Below are 19,851 nucleotides of genomic sequence, written 5' to 3'. Positions count from 1 at the left end.
GAGGCAAGGGAGAGGGACAAATTAGGGGTATGGGATTAACAGATATAAATTACTATATATATCCATTTTATATAAATGGATAAGGAACAAAGGTATACTGTGTAGCACAGGGAATTATGTTTTAATAGCCTATAATGGAATATAATCTGCAAAAATACTGAATCACTATGCTGTACACCTGAAACTATCACAACATTGTAAATCAACTACATTTCAGTTAAGAAAAAGAGGAATGAACCGTATCATGAATGCTAATGAATGATTTTAAGCAAGAATGTAACATGATCAGATTATTTTTTAAAAAAATTAATCAGAATTTCTTTAAAGTTTTTTTTTTTAATTAATGAAACAGTTTTGGAGGAGGTATTGGAGTGAGGCAAGAATGAAGGCAGTTTCATTGGTTAGCAGAAAGTTGTTTATTCTAGGAAATAAGCAATGAGAATTTGAATGAAGACAGTGGTAGTAGAAATAGAGAGAATGAGAGAGATTTTAAAAGTTAAAGATGTTCACACAAAAACCCTGCACACAGATATTTGTAACAGCTTAATCATAACTGCCTAAACTTGGAAATGACCAAGATGTTCTTTAGTAGGTGAATGGATAAATAAACTGTGGTACATCCAGACAATGGAATATTATTCAACGCTAGAAAGAAGTGAGCTTTTCAAGTCATGAAAAGACAGAGAGGAAATTTAAGTGTGTATTACTAAATAAAAGAAGACAATCTGAAAAGGCTACATATTGTCTGAATTCAGCTATATGACATTCTGGAAAAGAGAAAACTATGGACACAGTAAAAAGATCAGTGGTTGCCAGGGGTTGGGGACAGGGGAGGAAGGGATGAATAAGCAGAGCATAGAGGAATTTTAGGGCAGTGAGACTACTCTATACTATATGATACTATAACGGTAGATACATGTCATTATACATTTGTCCAAACTTATAGAATGTACAACACCAGGAGTGAACCCTAATGTAAATTGTGGACTCTGGGTGATAATGGTGTGTCAATGTCGGTTTATCAGTTGTAATAAATATACCACTCTGGCGGGGGATGTTGATAATGGGGGAGGCTGTGTATATGTGGGACAGGAGTATATGGGAAATCTCTGTGTCTTCCTCTCAATTTTGTTTTGAACCTAAAACTGCTCTTACAAAAAGTGTATTAACAAAAAAGTTAAGGAGGTAGGGAAAATAAAGGTAATGCATGCTTTATTTTGAAATGCCATGTCACATTTTGCAGCCCTTTCCCTCTATCTTTCACCTGGCTCATTCATTTTTTTCCTGATAACTCTTGGAGAAATGATTTACTGGGCACTTACTATTTTCAGAATACTGTACTAGGTGCCATGAAATATACAAGTAAAATGTGTAGGAAAAAAATTCAAGGCCGTCATAGTTTTGTCGGGGTGACTAACAAACACACGTGTGTTAGAGACTCTAAATGCCTACAGTTATACCTGAAGCTGAAGCTTTGAATGGAAAGAATGAGAAGGCTTTTTTTGGTCTTTTCAGGTTCCTTATTCATATTTTGAATATATTTTTAATATATAATGATAAGATAAAGAATAATCAGAAATTCTGGAAGAAAAAAATCCATAACACCACTTCATTAACCCAAGTATTTAGTATTTTGATATACAATAGTCTTTTTTCCCAACTGAATGTTTAGAATCCTTAAAAACCATTGTGTAGGAGAATTTGCAGCTGAACAGCATAAGGTCATGTGTGGAAATTAAGACAGATGACCAAAGTCTTTACTCTTTTTCTTTTTTAATCTTATTAGAAAATACTTAGGAATAAATCTGACAAAAATTTTCAGTTCTCTCTTGAAGAGAACTACAAGATAGGCAGAGAAACATAAAAAAGCCCTGCAAAATCATAATATTATAAAGAAGTAAATCCTTCTCAGATTAATCTACAAATAGAATGCGATTCCCATTGAAATCCCAACTTTCCAAAGCGGCTCTAAAGTTAATTTTAATAAATAAATATTAGAGAAGAGCTAAACTTTTTATTTAAAAAAAAAAAAAGGATATGGGTAAAGACAAACTATACAATTAAAATAAAATTACCTGATGTTGTCAGAGGAGGAGGAAGACAGATCAATGAAACTAAAAAATCCAGAAACAGAGCAAGTTATGTATAAAAATTTAATACACGATGAGAGTAATATTTCAAATCAGTGAGGAAAAATGAATTAGACAAAAACTGGTTTTGTAACAATTTTATTAAAAATTTAGATTCTTACCTCATTCCATGAATCATACAGTTTTCAGATCGATCTAAGTTTTAGCTATTAAAAATTGAAATAATAGAGAATAAAATTACTGGAAGAAAATAAATGAATAGTTACATCATCATCGAGAGGTAGACTTGTCTAAGTGTGACCTCAAAAATAGAAGCCAGTAAGCAAAGTTTGGTTGATTTTCTTACATAATTATTAATATTGGTTGAATGCGTAAATGTAAAAAAACTGTGAACTTTTTGGAAAGAAAAATGAATGGTGAAAAATTGAAACATATATAGGAAGCCATCTTATTTTTAATGTTTTCCATATAAAGAGATCTTACAAATCTACAAGAAAATGATACATACATGAACAAAGGAAAGGGAAACTCTAATTTAGAAAAAAAAATCAAATAAAAGAAAATGGCCAAAAGATATCACCAGGCAATTCATAAGTTAAACTATTGGTCTACATCAGAAAAAGTTCAATTTGCAAATAGTCAGATAGAACATTATATGAAAATATATAAAATGATGTTAAAAAAAGTGAGATTCCATATTTTTATGTATCAAATTATAAAAGATTAGAAATTAAGTAATATTCTTTATTGGCAAGGGTGCTGAAATAAGAGGGTAAATTGGATGAAACTTTCTTGAAGGCATTTTAGCAATGTACCTGTTTTTTTAATTAGATATTTGCATAACTTCCAATCCAGTAATTCTGGTTTTAGGAATTTATCCCAAGGAAAGAATCATGGATATGGGCTAAAGTTATGTTACAAAGATACTGTTTATAACAAGAGAAAATAGCAACTTGCTTAACAATATGTCTGGTTATGTAAATTAACATTGATATACTATATAACCATTAAGTGACCTTGTAGAAGACCATTTATTGGCATGGGAAAAAATTTATTTTGTCATGAGAAAATGAATCACAATGGTTTATATTTCTGGTTCCCACTTCTGTGTTTAAAAATGCATATATCCCCTAAAATGGCAGGGGAAAGTTTATAAAATAAGTAGTCTATAGTAATATTTATGTGGTGGCCTTCATGATAATGCCTTTTTCTCTTTGCACGGATATATTTTCAAAAAGTTTTTACAATACACATTCATTAATTTTGTAACAAAAAAGAAAAATCATGAAATTATTTTTGAAAAGTGTTCTTATAAGAAACACATAAAATTGGATGAGTCATTCAGGGTTAAGAATCCTGATGTATCTGTAAGAGCATTCCTGAGCCAAGACCAAAAAAAGACTGAAAATGCTTGGCAGAAAGACTCAGCAGTTACTGAGAGAAAAGACACTGGTTTCTGGTGCAAGTTGTGGACAGGCAGGCAGAAGTCAATTTCTGCTCTCATTATCTGAGAGCTGAACTCTCACACTAGGCTCTGTGCTTGGGAAAAGCTTCCTGTTTGCAGATACTGTTATGAGTAAGAAGAATATATCATGTCCTGAGCTTCAGCAGAAGTGGAGTTTGTTCTATGATCTTTAAAATATTGTAGGGAATAACAGTAGCTGAAAAAGAGCTGTCATGTCAGGGTTGTAGACCAGTTATCTCTTACAAGAGACTCTGATCTGGATTCATGTTTGCTGCAGAATGTTCTGTCTTCTGGAAAAGCCACCTTGTATGTGTATAAATACAAGAGAACATAATGAGAAAATAGAAATGCTTGAGAAATGGCAAAATAAACTGTTCTAAGGATTAAATTACTCTTTAGGACAATGCAAAACATTGTCTTTATATTGCAGGTAGAATTCTTTGTATATTATGTTTCTTTTGGAGAAATATTTCTTCTCTAAATGCATATTTAATTTGCAATGTGCCTTCATTTTGTGTGGACATTTGTGAGCAGGGGTGTAGATGTGCTTATTTTTATTTATTCATGTGTTTATTTATTTGTATGTTTGTTTGTATTTGAACAATATTTTAGAGATGTCAGGTATTTAGGCCAAAATACAAAAATACTGCAGGGATGAATGCAGGTGAGGAAGGACCATAAAACAGAACTAAACTAATTTATAGATGATCAATCATGACTGAACTATTAAAATACTACACATGATGGAGAAATGTTAAAAATGGAAAGCATTGTCCTTTTTTTTTTACTGTTTGGGAAAGTAATGTTTAAGGAAATAATCTTTTGCTTCTGTATGTATGTTACTTGAGCTGCAGTGGGATGTAGTTGTGGTGAGATTGCCCCATGGGGTCATCGCTGGACCTACTACTATGGGCACCAAGTGGCATTTGTCCTGAAGGAGGTGGATTTTCCTACTGCAAATTCTCTGGAATAGGAAATGAAGATGAAGAGGTAGGCCTCATTGTTGGTTAAAGAAGGAGCTCCTACCTTTATGAGTGTCCTCTTGAACCTAGTCTAGATATTCTTGTGGGCACTTCCAATGGTGGTTGGAAGTTTTCTTTGCCACAAGAAGTCAGCCTAGGAGCTACACATGGAGGCTCCCTGCAAAAGCCCCATAAGAATAATACAGGAAGCCTGGATTCATGTAAACTAGCCAAAGGTAAGGTAATTTTTTTAATTTTAAACGTTATAAATTCCCTTTACTTATTCCTGTCTTCAGGAAAGTTCAGATGCAGAACCTGGCTTGGGTTCTGATAAAGAATTAATCATGTCTGTATCCATGTTTATAAAGGAATGGAGACAACAGTGACTCTACTTGAATCTCTCCTCCAGAAAAATCTGATTTAATTGGCCTGGAGCACCAGAATTTTTAAAAGTACTTCAGGTGACTCTAATGTACAGCCAACTTGAGAACTGCTTCTTTAGAGGCTAGTGTGGGAGCGGGGCAGCAGCAGTGTTACTGAACCAGGTTCATTTATCAACGCGCAGCAAGCCAGACACAGAGACGCCAAGGTTTACAGCTGAGGAAGAGTTTACTCACAAGACAGCCAAGCACGGAAAAGGGAGGACAATTCTCAGATCTTCCCCCCCCGAAACAGAGGGGGTTGGGATATTTATGGGATAAGCAAGGTGGTCTTAGGCTTCAGGAAAGGTGATTGGAAGCAGGGAAGAGGTAAGGTAATTGGTGTTTTGAGCAGGTGCATCTGGATGACATGTTTTCGTGTGTTCAAAATGGAGGTGCTTACATGAACTGAGGGTGGAGTTTTCCAGTCCTAGGAGGTCAACAGGCCATTCATCAGACACCTGCAAGTCCCAGTTTTAGGGTTGGTGGTCCCAAATGGCTGTAGCTTACTCACACTGGGCAGAAGCTGACTCCAAGTTCCTGTAAAACAACTGGTCTGCATGAAGCTGGAAAGGCAGTTTGCAAGCAAGGGAGTTTTACCAAGCTGTTCCCTTATCTGTTGACTGTAAGACAAGTTCAAGAATTTTTGTTACTTATCGGCTCCTGTTAATTGTGTGGAGCATGGTTTCAGCAGCAGCTCTGAGATGATTCAGTAGTTACCTCACTGTTGGCAGCAGAGCCCTGAGTCCAGGGAATCCATGGTTAGAAGGATAATAGCAGTCCAGACTTACACAAGAGCAAAAGCCAGGCATTGACAGGAGTCTGCAAATGCTGTGCTTCTTGGTGTAGGGCATTTCAAGGAGAGGGGACCTGAGATTTTGCTACTGTGCAAGTAATGGCTATTGTGATCTTGGCCTTTCAGGTTATGTAATAGGCAAGAACAAATCTGACTCCATATTGGATCCGTTTCTTTTACTTTAACCTTTGCATTCTATTGCTTTTGCTACAAGTTAAGCACTATAAAGAGATATTGCCTATAGCTTAAAGTCTACATAATGGCCCATCTCTGGGGACCCTACCTCCCATGCCTGAGGTTAAGCTAAAATACCTTTGTTTAGCTCACAGGAAACATCCTGACCAGGCCCATCTGTGAATGGCTGCAGGAAAGAAGAAATTAACATATCTCTTCAGGAGTCTGGATGGAACCAGGAAACATTTGCAACAACTTATCGCCTTTTTTACTTTATCTCCTCACCTCCCCTTCATTGTTCTATTAAAGAAACTAGCGTCCAAAACCCAGGCAAAATTGTTCTCCGGGACACTAGTCCCCCATCTTTTTGGTCTGCTGGCTTTCTGAATAAACTTGCTATACCTTGCCCCAACAGCTCATTTCTCGATTTATTGGCATGTTGTGCAGTGAGCAGTATGAGCTTGGACGTGGTAACAGTTACACAACAATTCCTATGAAGAATAACCTTCAGATGGAAATATTTAAGTTCAGGGAGTTTGAAGTCACATATCAGAAGTATTTATAACTATATTTGATAGCTATTAAAGATATTTCCCATATTTGTAATGTATGAATAAGAAAGATACAAAAGTCTGAGAACATTTCCAGATAAAAGGATAGTAAAGAGATGTCACAATGAAACATTATATGAGCTAATGGACTGAAAAACAAATTGCTATAAAGGCTATCATTGGGACAATTGATGAGATTTGAATATGCAAAGTGGATTAGATAATAGTGTTGTATTCCTGTTAAGTTTCTTGATTTGTGTTCATTACATTCTAGTTCTGAAAGAAAATGTCCCCATTCTTAGTAAAGGCACGTAAGAGTGTTTAGAAGTAGGGGGCAGATTGTCTCCAACTTAAGCTCATATGGTTTAAATAAATGTCATATACATACAAATATATATATAGGGAGAATGAAAAAGCAAATGGGGCAAAATGTGGCAATTGATGAATGTGAATAATTGGTATACAAGAATTCATTTTACTCTTCTTGTAACTTTTCTGTAAGTTTGAAATTATATTTTTAAAAAGTTACCAAAAGAAAAAAGAAAAAAGAATCAACATGAGAAGAATCCAAGAGAATTTGAGGCAAAGAAAACATCCTTGAGTTGGGAATGAGCTTGACATGTTATAGGAACTAAGAGATACCCACTATGGCTGGAGTGTGTTGATAAGGTCATAGGATGTCAAGTGATGAGGAAGTTGATGAGGAAATAGAAGCTAGATCATGCATTTCTCATAGGCCATGCTAAGGGGTTTGGCTTTAATTCTAATGGGAAGTCACTATAAAGTTCTGAGCAGGGATTAACAGGATACACTTTACAGATGATTCCAGGGAATGATTCTGACTGGAGCTGCTTAGGCTACACATCAGCTTCTGAATAACTCAATCACTGTATCTACAGAAAGGAGGGAAACAAATAGGTGGGCTTCTTTGGGCCTCTTGCCAGGTGAATGAGGATGAGGAAAAAATCCACATGGACCCTATGGGATAGCCAAAAACAATAACTGTCACTGCTCACACCTTGCCATGCCTGGGCTGCCTAGCACACCACAGGTCCTGACCCCCACGGCCAACCTTCATTTCACTCTCACAGTTCTAGAAGCATCCCAAATCACATTACAAATTATCCCATATTGAAGACCAAGAACAATAGCAAAATCCCACACCTAAACACTCTTTAAAGGGAGATAACCCACCCAGTCTCTCTATTCTGTTCCATGTCCAGCATTTTGGGTGGTATTTATTTCACCAGTCAAATTTGAATGTGGCTCTTCTTGATCCTGCACTTGAGGTTAAATGACAAATTTAATATTGGAAGGGAAATGGAAAGTTGTTCAGCAACTTACAGAGGCTTGCTCCTCCTCCCCTAGAAGGAATGGCTGTGTCTGGACACACAGTAACAGAGAGCCCCTTCTCGCACCTGCAGCAGCTACTACTTAGAGGTAATGAGGTGATGGCAGCTGGCATTCTCAGACAACTCCTCCCAGCTGTGTTGGCGTTTATACTCAGACTCTTTGGTGGCTAAATCCTTTCTATTTATATCCCTTATCCCAACCTTATCATGACTGCAGTTTAAGGGAGTCAAGAGTCAGGATCCTGTAATAGGGAAGAACAAATCTGACTCCATATTAGATCTGTTTCTTTTACTTTAAACTTTGTATTCTATTGCTTTTGCTTTAAAAATATTGCCTACAGCCTAAAACATATACGATAGTCCATTTTCAAGGCTCTGACTTTTAAGGGTATAACACTTTTCCATTCACAAGGAGATAAAATGTTGCAGAACAGAGACTAACATTTGTCTTGTTGGAGGTTTACAGGAACATCGTGACCTGACCTACATGGACAGTTGCAAGAACAAAGGATTCTGGCACCAAGAAGTTTGCAACAACTGACCACACCCCTCCCCTTTTTAGTATAAAAGAAGCCTGAATTCTGACTTTGATAAGATGGTTCTCTAGGACATTAGTCTGCCATCTTCCCAGATTCCCAGCTTTCCGAATAAAGTCATTATACCTTGCCCCAACACCTCGTTTCCTGATTTATTGGCCTGTTGTGTGACGAGAAGAATGAGTTTGGACTCAGTAACAATCCATTCCCTGCAGACAGGAACCTGTGGTGTGTCAAGGAGTATGCGGAGCTGATTTCTGCAGACTTCTCTCTGTGATGATGAGAGGAAGCAGGCTCTAGGCCTCTTAATTCTAATTCTTGATTTCTATGTTTTTCCAGTAAATCCAGTTCCTCATAGTCTTACACATGACACTGTGGAATTTGTCCTCACCTACCTTTAACTATAATTTAAAAATTCCTATTTCATAGAAGGAAATGAATACAGTGAAGTTGCTGTCCTGTTATATGTATTACGTCTGCTAGATAGATATCTAAAAGATCTCCCTGCTCTGCTAGAAGGCTGATTTCCTCCAGGGGACAGACTAATTTTTTCAGGTTCTTGCTAGCAGTATCTCCCTGGTTCATCATTCATCATCAATGGCTATCTTTGAGAGTGGCATAGATGAGGATTCCCCTTCTGAGGTATAAAGACCTCTATATATTTTTTCTCCTGGCATACAATCTTCTTCTGATCACAGAACATAACCTCTCTAAAGGAAACAAATGTATCTTGGGTATAACTGCACACCTCGTAACCAAGCAGGACTCTATAAGGCCTTCCCGGGACAGGCTACCCCCCCGCCCCCCACAATGTCCTCCACCTGCCTCTTGTTAGTAGAAAAGCTTTAGTTACCCAGGCTTCCCCTAAGTCACAAAAGGCTGGCTCAAGAATTAAATATTGAAAGAATGTGAACGTGTAGTAACAAAAAAATAGCAGTTGGGCCAGGAGAACAAGGAAAAATTTGAACAGTAAATCAGCCACATGGTTGTCACAGAATCTTTAATTTCTCCCTGAAGGACATAGATAATAGTGTCTGATTCACATTCCGGAGGTGTTTCACAGATACTAAAACCCCCACCAGATAGAAGAAGATAACTTCATGATGACCATGAGCATGTAGCCCCCAGATTGGCTAGAGCCTGAGGATTGATGATACTAACCCCTGTGACACCACCCTATTACCTCAGCCTCAACCAATCAGAGAATTGTGCACGAGGTGATCACACGCACCCTGTGATTCTCTCCTTCACCTTGCCTATAAAAATTCTTCCCTGAAATCCATTGGAGAGTTTGGGATCTTTTGAGCATTAGCCATCTATACTCCTTGCTTGGCACCTGCAATAAATGCTACAGTTTACTTCACCACAACCCGGTGTCAGTAGATTGGCTTTATTGTGCATGCGGGAGTGTCCCCAAGTTTGGTTTGGTAACAATCTTAGCCTACCATATTTCCCCACCCTTTCTATTCCCGGCTACAGAGATGGGCATGTGCTCCTAAAACAGGGCTGTCAGACTCCTCCTCAGAACCTCTTCAGAAGTTTTGCAGATATTCTCATATAACAGGAGCTGTTAGGCTGGTAGTTTGCCAGGAGTGGGGTGCTGGGGACCCCTATGCCTGCTCCATGGAGAGAGTCTGAGGGACAGAGCTCAGGCTCTTCATCTAGCTGCGCCTCAAGCTAGTGTCACCTCTGGATTGTTCAGCTAAGTGGCCTAAAAATACCTTTTTATTGCTTAAGTGATTGTCACTTGCAGTCAACAGTCCACCTAATTTCATCAGTGCTTCACTGGTTTAGCTGAACGCTTTGTTTGTTGGCAAGTTTATAAAATAGTGGGAATTGCTTTAGGAGTTGAGCCATCACAGGACCTTTTCAGCCAGGTTTGGGTTTTCCCTGGCAATTAAACTCCATTAACACCCTGGCTGGTAGGTTAGATTCTGAGGAGCCTCATTAACTTATAGCAAATGCCGGAAATCTTGTTCAATCATGATCCCAGAATCTGGACTCTGCTTTTGAGGTTTCTGTTTCTTAGCAACAGGAGTCGTCTCTCCCTAAAGCTCTAGGCCTCAGTTGAATACTTTTGGTTTTGTCCCTGCCTTTAAAACAATACGACATAAGGGGACATAGAGAGTTTATTTATATGGGTATTATTTTAATAATATTTTGTATTAAATATGAAAGGAGAGGATTTTTTCCTTTCATATTAGTAAAGTCTCTATTAGTAAAAACTTTATTTAAAAATTTTGAGTATATTAAATAATACTTTTAGTATATCTATATTGGTTTAGCTATTCTATGAAAGCCAACAATTTATAGTTGAAATGCTTTGAATTTTAAAAAACCCTTGATTCTGACTAAAATTCTCTAATCAGACATTAGAATTTCTTTTACATTTATTAACCATGATGTTATATTTTTTACAGCCTTTTACCTTTGAGTTCTGAAGAGGCTTTTAAAATATTTCAATGTATAAATGGATCGTATGTAGAAATGTAGAGATTGTTGATAATATGATTTAATAATTACTTATTTTTAATTAAAAAAATTTAACATCTTTATTGGAGTATAATTGCTTTACAATGGTGTGTTAGTTTCTGCTATATAACAAAGTGAATCAGCTATACATATACATATATCCCCATATCTCCTCCCTCTTGGGTCTCCCTCCCATGGTATGAACTTCATTAGGAAGGAAGAAAAATGGGACAATAGTTTGAATAAGCAAGATCAATTAGAGATAAACTATTGAGAGATAGACTAATTTATTCACAGATGGTTTCATATTAATTAAATTGTAACATACTTACTAAAATCATTTTCAGAAATGCTTTCTTTGCTAGTTGATTCTGTATAAATTTCATAGTGAAACTTAAGTCATATGATTAGTATTTAGCAGCAACAGAAGTAAGACAGCTTGCTTTAAGAAATGCCAAAATATGAAATATAAACATCTGACAGAGGAAAAAAATGAAAGAATCCAGGTGAGGAAGGATTTTTTTCAATGAATTAATCACATCTTAAATAGTTCTACTAGTGATTTATTTTCCAAAATGTGCTTTTAGCAATTGTATTAGTTTTCTATCTCTGTGTAACAAATTACCATAAGTTCAGCTGCTGAAAGCAACCCCCATTTATCAGTTCACAGTTCTGTGGGTCAAAAGTCTGGTATGTCATGGTGGCATCCTTTGCTCAGGGTCTCACAAGTTGAAATCAGAGTGCTGGCGAGGTTGGGTTACTTTCTGGAGGATCTGGGGATGAACTCAGGTTATTGGAAGACTTCAGTTCCTTGTGGTTATAGGACTGAGGTCCTGTTTTCTTTCTTCTTTTTAAAAATATTTATTTATTTATTTGGCTAAGGTTTTAGTTGTGGCACGTGGGATCTTTAGTTGCAGCACTCCGGGTCTAGTTCCCTGACCAGGGATCGAACCTGGGCCCCCTGCTTGGGAGCGGGGAGTCTTAACCATTGGACCACCAGGGAAGTCCCTGAGGTCCTGTTTTCTTTATTGGCTATCAGCTGGGGACTGCTCTCGGCACCTAGATGCCACCCGTATTCCTTGCCACTTGGCTTCCTGCATCTTCAAAGTGAGCAACAAAGAATCTCTGTTGTACTGAACCGCCTCATACTTTGAATTTCTTTCATCAGGAGGGACAAATTCCTTTTAGGACCTAAGTCAGACCCACTGAAGGCCCACTGAAGATAATTTCCGTCTTAAGGTCAACTGATTTGGGACTTTTTTTTATATCTATATAATCCTCCACAGCAACATCAGATTAGTGTTTGATTGAATCACTGGGAGGAAGTTTGTATACACCAGGGCTGGGAATATTTTGGGAACCATTTCAGAATTCTGCCTATTAAAGCTGTGAAATGCACCATGCTTAGATTTTTAAAAGTCTACATAAAAATATGATGCCTAATCCAAAATGACAGGTTACTTAGAAGACCTGAAAGCTGTTTTAAGAGGGAGTTAGACCCCTCTAATTCAAGTTCTGATATTTTTCTGGTCTCCTAGGCTGTCAAACCCCAAACGCAAAGTAATGACACTAATCTGTGTGGACTTCAGTTCCTTTCCCACCAAGACACAAGCCTTGGGGTCCTCCTTCCAGCAAGACAGTCCCTGTAATATCATCTGCATGTTGCAATTTCTCCTGTCAGCCGTCAGGATTGCAGGCACGGTGCATTTTGGATGTTTATGAAAGGGAAATTTGGGAACCTATAAGCACATGCCTAGACTGGAGAAGGGGAGGGCGCTCACCTGTGTTTTCTGACCTCACATATGGCTTTGTCTCCTCCCAGGGAAATGCCAGTCATAGGATAGTAGCATTCCTGTAAGCCCCCTTTCATCTCCATGTCCTCCTCCTCAGAGGCAGAAAGGCAGTCCTTAAGGCCCAGCTATACTCTGAATCAATTCCCTTTATCTCTCCTGAGGCTAAGCTGCAAAAACACTGCTCATATTCTGCCAGCTACTTTATCTCTTTTTCTCATTTCAAATTTCAATATATTCTTTTAAGAAAGAATCGTACCAAAACCTTCCTCAAAGCCAAATGGCATAAGTAGCTGTGCTTCCTGGACCACGGTGTTCTAGTGAAGTTTCATGATGTTGTCCTCTATCAGTAAGGAAGGGTTAAATCACGTGCCATACACTGCTTAAAAAATAGGGTAGTGTGTAAAACTGCCATATTTCTACTTAGCTGTCAACCCAGTATGGAATCAACTTGTGCCCAGAGATTCATTCATTTTAGAATCAAGTTCATTAGTTGTCACTGCTTTATTATGGGTTTTCTGCCTCAGTGGTGAGTTAGAGACTGCTGCATTTTAGAGGTTACCCTGATTCGCCCTTGGTGTATCAGCTCCAGCTATTTGTCCCTGAGTCACCAGATCTCAAGTCTATAAAGTGTGCCTTAACCAGCAAAGCTGTATGGGGAGTGGTTATTTGTGAGGGTTCCAGTGCCAGATGTTCTGGCTTCAAATCCCAGTTCTTCTGCTTACTAACTAAAATCATTTAATGTTTCTGTGCTTTAGTTTCCTATCTTACTAGCGGGACTCTTAGTATGACTGGTGGGTAATAAGTACTTACTATGTTAGATATTATTTTATGTACCCCAACCTCCTGCATTGAGGGCTAAGCCTGTTGACACACTTCTTGTCCTTTGGCTCTAGAACTGGCAGCGCTGGGTTCATAGATGAGGCTTCTCTTACTTTCAAAGTATGTCCAGAATCTAACCACCTCTCCTCCTCATCACCACCACCACCATCATCACCACCACCACCATCAACACCACCACCACCATCATCACTACCACCACCATCACAATCATCACCACAACCACCACCACCACCACCATCACTGCCACCATCATCACCACCACCACTACCACCACCACCATCATCACCACCACCACCACCATCACCACCATCATCATCACCACGACCACCATAACCATCATCACCACTACCACCACCACCACGACCATCACCACCACCACCACCACCATCACCACCACTACCACCATCATCACCACCACCACCACCACCACCACCATCACCACCACCACCACCATCACCATCACCACCAACAACAGCACCATCACCACCAACAACATCACCACCACCACCACCACCATCACCACCATCACCATCACCAACAACATCACCACCACCACCACCACCATCACCATCACCACCACCATCACCACAACCACCACCACCATCACCACTACCACCACCATCACCAACAACATCACCACCATCACCACTACCACCACCATCACCACCATCACCACCACCACCACCATCACCACCATCATCACCACCACCACCACTGCCACCGCCATGCTCTCCTCCACCAGTCTGCCATTCATAATTGCAATGGCCTCCTAACTGGCCTCCCTGCTTCTATCCTTGCTGCCCTACAATCTGCCCTTTATATAACAGACAGGATGATCCTTTAAAAATATGAGTCTGGTCATTGTCATTCCTCTGCTCAGAATCCTGAAATGATTTTCCATTTTATTCAGTATAAAAAATGAAAACTCTTACAGTGGCCAGTGGTCCTTCTTTATCTGGTACCCCATTAACTCTCTGACTTTTCTGTCACTTGCTGGGCTACTGCTACGTTGGTCTCTTTGCTGTTCCTCAAACATGCCCAGGCCTGCTTTCACCCCAAGTTCTTTGCAAGTGTTGTTTCCTGTGTCTGAAATGCTCTTCCTCAGATGTCTATCTTATATATCTTTGATTACGTGTCTCTTTCTCAGAGAGGTTCACCTTGACCCTCTCCTCTCATGCTCTTGATCTCCCTTACCTTGTGCTGCCTTTTCTTTTTTCATAGTCCATATCATAATTTCTACACATTACATACTTTACTTATTTAATATGGCTACCAGTTTCTGTTTCCCTATGCTAGCATATTAGTACTATGGTGGGGATATTTGTCTGTTTTGTTTTGTGATGTATCCCAAATGCCTAGAACAGTGCCTGACACATAGTAGGGGCTCAATAAGTACAGTTGACACTTGAACATCATGCAGGGGTGGGGTGGGGTTAGGGGTGCTGAAACTTCATAAACTCAAAAATCTTCATATAACGTATAGCTGGCCCTTAATATATGTGGTTCCTCTGTATCTGTGGTTCCTCAGTATCAGCAATTCTGCAACCCTGGTTCTACCCTGGTTCATGTAGTACTGTAGATTTATTGTTGAAAAAAATCCATGTATAAGTGGACCCACAAAGTCTGAACCTGTGTTGTTCAAGAGTCACCTATGTATTTTGAATAAAGAATAAATGGATATTGTGCTGGGAAGCCTAAGATAGAGGAAGATGTATGTGAGGTCAGTTTAACAGCTGGTATATCACAAAGAGCAATGAAGAATTTTAAATAAGAAGAGCATGAATCAATGTGGCAAAATTTCATTACAGTAACCAAAGTACCATCTGAATCTGTTGGTTCTAAATTAATCTTTTCAGGCATATGTAGATATTTAAGTAGTAACCTAGTGCTCTACCCCGTGTCTGATCATGGGTGTTGAATAAATACATTTTAATTGACTTGCTGTCAGCTCCATAATTGCCACAACTCAGGTGTGTCTATGAGGCAAACTTTAATAATCTCCACAGTTCAGGCAGGTGGGGAAAGGGAAGAGGCTGGGACTGAGGGCTGATCAGCGATCTGAATTATAGTTTCCACCTAAGAAGGCACAGTAGACAGGTCTCATTTGGGCTTTGAATTCCTATAGACATGGATTTGAGTTCCACCTCTGTCATTTTGTAGCTCTGTGGCCTTGTTTAGGGTGTTTTACACCTGAAGGCTTCAACTTCCTCTGCTGCAAAGTAGAAAAAAATAATAATTGACCTAGTAATATTATCCTAAATATTTGGTGAAAGTAAGTGTTTAATAAACAATAGACATTGTTGCTTTGTTATTGTTGTTCTTGAATGTACATGGGTAACATAGGCTTGATTTAGATTTAGATTAGTGTTTATATCTGCTATAGGCTGAATTATGTCTCCCTGCCCCCAATTTATACATTAAAGTCCTAACCCCCATTGTGACTCTTTGGTGATAGGGCCTATAAGGAGGTAATAAAGGTTAAATGAAGTCATGAGGATGGGGTCCTGATCCAATGGGATTAGTGTACTTATAAGAGGAAACACCAGAGAATCTGCTCTCACTCACTCTCTTCCAGGTGAGGATGCACTGAGAAGGTGGCCAACAACAAGTGAGGAAGAGAGCTTTTGCCAGAAACCAAAAAGGCTGGCACCCTGATCTTGAACTTCCTAGCCTCCAGCACTGTGAGAAACACATTCCTGTTGTTTAAGGCATCAAGTCTGTGGCATTCTGCTATAGCAGCCCAAGGTGACTTAGACAATATCCAATGGTATTTCATAGAGTGAGGTTTTAGGTGAAACTTCAGTTTGTAGGCAGCATCTGGGAGAACACTGGGCAGATTCCAAATCCTGGTGATAGGGTTTTCTCAAGGCCTATGCCTTGTAAGGACTACTGCAAGTAGGCTGGGATTCCAGGAAGGAATCCTGCTTCAGCAGAAAACTGGGCTACTGCTCAGGATCTGAGGTGGAAGACTGACAATGGACTGGCACATAGCCAGTGAGGATAGAGCCCAACTCTTCCACACTCAGACTTGTGCCAGGTTCCAGATGTTACTTCTTTCTCTGCTCATGTCTTCTTGATGAATCAGACAAAACTGATCCTAAAGATGAAGGGCACTAGTGCCCAGAGCTGATTAGGGCCAAGGAAAGTGAAGGTTGTTAGATCATCTTTGGCTCTAAAGTGTTCACCCTCACTAGACCTTACAGATCTTTTAAAGGTAAAACCTAACACCACTGAACATTAAAATGTGGACTGTTTTATAATTATAGGTGCATGTTTGTTATCATTTAAAAATGTTTCATGTATAATTAATAGAACTGAAAGTGGGTATCTAGCTATATCTAATGGACTAATTCTCTAAAATATCACTGAGAGACTGGTATAAGAGCTTTTATGATTACTTCCTGGGCAATCTTACCTAGCAATTGTCCTTTACTCGAGGTCTGGGTTGTAGTTCTCAATATGTCTTTATTTTTACTGTCACTGTATTGATTGCTTAGCATTGATAATATTTCCTGCAGCTCGAGAGCTTTATCCTCCGAATTGGATATTGTCATTTCCCTTGCTTGGGTAGCCAGAATATCTGAGTTTGCCCTAATTAGAATGGACTGTTCTGGGCTGACAAAGAGCCCTATAAGCTAAGTCATGATAGGCATAAGGAGTAAACTTTAGTATTCTCAAGAGTCAGTACTTTTCCATTTGGTTTATGACAATTCAGAAAGTTCCACAAAACCTTTTAAAGAAATAATTCTGTCATATAGAGTGAAATAAGTCAGACAGAGAAAAACAAATACCATACACTAACATATATATATGGAATCTAAAAAAAAAAAAAAGGTTCTGAAGAACCTAGGGTCAGGACAGGAATAAAGATGCAGACATAGAGATTGGAGTTGAGGACGTGGGGAGGGGGAAGGGTAAGCTGGGACGAAGTGATAGAGTGGCATGGACAGATATACACTGCCAAATGTAAAACAGATAGCTAGTGGGAAGCAGCTGCATAGCACAGGGAGATCAGCTCGGTGCTTTGTGACCGCCTAGAGGGGTGGGATAGGGAGGGTGGGAGGGAGACGCAAGAGGGAGGAGATATGGGGATATAAGTATATGTATAGCTGATTCACGTTGTTATAAAGCAGAAACTAACACACCATTGTAAAGCAATTATACTGCAATAAAGATGTTAAAAAAAAAATCAGTGGCGGCATTAGATTCTCATAGGAGCGCGAACCCTACTGAACTGCGTATGCGGGGAATCTAGGTTGTACGCTCCTTATGAGAATCTAATGCCTGATGATCGGAGGTGGAGCTGAGGCGGTGATGCTAGCGCTGGGGAGTGGCTGCAAACACAGATTATCATTAGCAGAGAGGTTTGACTGCACAGAGACCATAATAAATCAATTGCTTGCAGACTCATATCAAAACCCTGTCAGTGACTGGCAAGTGACAATTAAGCCGCATCTTATGGAGTAGACTGGATATAAGCAACACACTTTGGGTGTCACTGTCTCCCATCACCCCCAGATGGGACCATCTAGTTGCAGGAAAACAAGCTCAGGGCTCCCACTGATTCTGCATTATGGTGAGTTGTATAATTATTTCATTATATATTACAATGTAATAATAATAGAAATAAAGTGCACAATAAATGCAAAAAAAAAAAAGAAAGAATTCTGAAAAAAATTCAAAATATAAAACACACACGCCAAACACATTTACTACAACATGAAGATTCACTGAAACCCATTCTGGTCAATATCCTTGTATGTAGGTTTAAACTCTCCAACTACATTCAATAAAGATAGTTTAATAAAAATAAGTCATATTGTGAAGCACGGAGGAGTATCAGGATGAAGAAAGCATAGTCTTCTGCTCTTGGCTTAGTACACATGAGAGGCAAGTTGGATAGCAAATATAACGCAGTGTGAAATCTGGTAGGGGAGTCAGATATTCACGGGGTGCTACAGGGTCAAAGAAGAGTGCTACTGAACGTAACTGGGAGGTGTCATGGACATTTTCTTAAATGTGTGATATTTAACTTCACTGTAGAAAGATAAATGGAAATGATCCAGGTGGGTGGGGAAAGACCAGAAGAAGAGTAAGACACTGCAGACAGAAGGAACAGCGTGTTCCAAGTTCTGAAAAAGCAGGTATATTTGAAGGAACTTTATGGATATTATGAGAGTAAAATGAGGCCGGACCACAAAAATCATATTTTAGGACATTTGGATGAGGAGGCATGATGTGTTCATAAAAAAATGAAGTGTTGCAACAATTTTTGTACCTTAGCAATTTCACTGAAGGATAATAATAATATCTACCTATCTTTTCGTATTTAATCCTCACCATAATCTTGTGTCCAGCTGAGTATTTGTAATATATCGGACTCTACCAAAAAGATAGTGCTTTTGTGAGCTCCCCTTATTTATACTTCTTAAATTTTATCTATATTCAATTTTTAATTATTCACTGTAGCTAACAATGGCAGAATAGATGTCATATTAACTTGAATAACTGTCCCTTTTATCCATTTATTAGCCTGAATTTTACTGGTTAAATGGCAACATGTTCCAAAGAAATTACGTGGCTACTGAGGACTGAAACTAGCAATATTTCTTGTCTCAATGCTGAACAATACTTGGACTAGACATTGTTTCTTGTCCTTATGTTAATCAGTGCTGGGACCAGGTAAAAATAACCTAATTATCTGCTTCAAGAAATGCCTGCTCATGGAAGAAAGGAAAAATTAATCAAAGAAAAAAGTAGGGCTTCCCTGGTGGCGCGATGGTTAAGGATCCGCCTGCCAATGCAGGGAACATGGGTTCGAGCCCTGGTCCGGGAAGATCCCACATGCCACGGAGCAACTAAGCCCGTGTGCCACAACTACTGAGCCTGTGCTCTAGAGCCTGGGAGCCACAACTACTGAGCCCACACGCTACAGTTACTGAAGCCTGCGTGCCTAGAGCACATGCTGCGCAACAAGAGAAGCCACTGCACTGCAACGAAGAGTAGCCCCTGCTCGCCGCAACTAGAGAAAGCCCGCACGCAGCAACAAAGACCCAACACAGCCAAAAATAAATAAATTAATTAATTAAAAAAAAAAGAAAAAGAAAAGTAAATCATTGAAACAGCTTACTCACCAGGACTAATAGCTTGCTCATCACGACTTGCTTCAAGACCCCTACCTCAACGCGTCTACCAATCCAGAGCTATTTTGATAATAATAATAACGATAAAACTCTGAACAATTTCAACCAGTTTCCCACTTGCAAGACCACCTTAAACACACTCAGCCAAGACCCTGAAGCTCTACCAACACTCTGCCCTAATTTCTCATTTTGAGACATTTTAAAGATTCTATCAAGGTGATGTTCTCTGTTATTGGTCCACAGATTTTACTGGGAGGA

This window comes from Balaenoptera physalus (assembly GCF_965194825.1).
Source record: "Balaenoptera physalus genome assembly, chromosome: 10".
Lineage (NCBI taxonomy): Eukaryota > Metazoa > Chordata > Mammalia > Artiodactyla > Balaenopteridae > Balaenoptera > Balaenoptera physalus.
Note: the sequence above shows the minus strand (reverse complement) of the source record.